At 35.4% G+C, this 726-nt stretch overlaps 1 long non-coding RNA gene across 1 annotated transcript; it reads left to right on the top strand.

The window, feature by feature from the left end:
• The first annotated feature begins 2 nt into the window (after positions 1-2).
• On the top strand, positions 3-587 carry LOC111787091. Its single transcript, XR_002813885.1, has 2 exons — positions 3-68; positions 246-587. It is a non-coding gene; the product is annotated as an uncharacterized LOC111787091 (long non-coding RNA).
• The last annotated feature ends 139 nt before the right edge of the window (positions 588-726 follow it).

The raw sequence follows: 726 nt of genomic DNA, 5'->3' as shown, positions 1-726 counted from the left end.
TCTCTGGACAGTGTTCAGAAGGTTTTATGCACACACGGATGCGACGTCGTGTTGAATCTCTGATTCAGGTAGCATTGCCATCTCTCATTTTGCAACTCTCGCCTTTTTTTAGTTCAATTGTGCGAGGGTGTTCACTTGAACATCCAACATTTTTTTGGCTTAATATAATGCTTTGACTAGTTGAGTTATAGTAAAGTTGACTATTTGTTGCGTTCTTAATATTTGAGAAAACTGTTGTCGTGTAGGCACTTGATCGTGCCAAGCCAGATGTAATCGATACAAGTAAAAAAGCAAACAGCAGATCCTTCAAACGGCTGGATAGTGATGGGAATGCTGGGTGATGATGAATTGTGGAAATTTTGTAATACCAGTTGCTGGGTGAGAACCATTCAGTTTTCTCCATAATTGCTGGAAAGGTAATGTGGTTATTCTATTTTATTTCTTTCATTTATAGGGCCATCCTTGCTTCTTTTTGGCTTTGACTGTGCTATATATAATTTATACATGTCAAATCGAAGTCGCAATATTTAATTTACCCTCCAATGATAACTTTATTACCTTTAATAAATTTACTTAGTTTAAGTTTATATTTGTGTTGATTAAAATGTTTAGGAGTGGAGGTTGAGAAGTACGTTGCTCCTGTTTTGTGATTTACTGGATTATAATTGCTTCATATCATCCCTACTGATGGTAATAAGTTGGATCATAAAAGATTTGTTAGCATTT

Source organism: Cucurbita pepo, unplaced genomic scaffold, assembly GCF_002806865.2.
Source record: "Cucurbita pepo subsp. pepo cultivar mu-cu-16 unplaced genomic scaffold, ASM280686v2 Cp4.1_scaffold005055, whole genome shotgun sequence".
NCBI classification, from domain to species: domain Eukaryota; kingdom Viridiplantae; phylum Streptophyta; class Magnoliopsida; order Cucurbitales; family Cucurbitaceae; genus Cucurbita; species Cucurbita pepo.
This window is presented reverse-complemented; position numbering and strand designations above follow the sequence as displayed.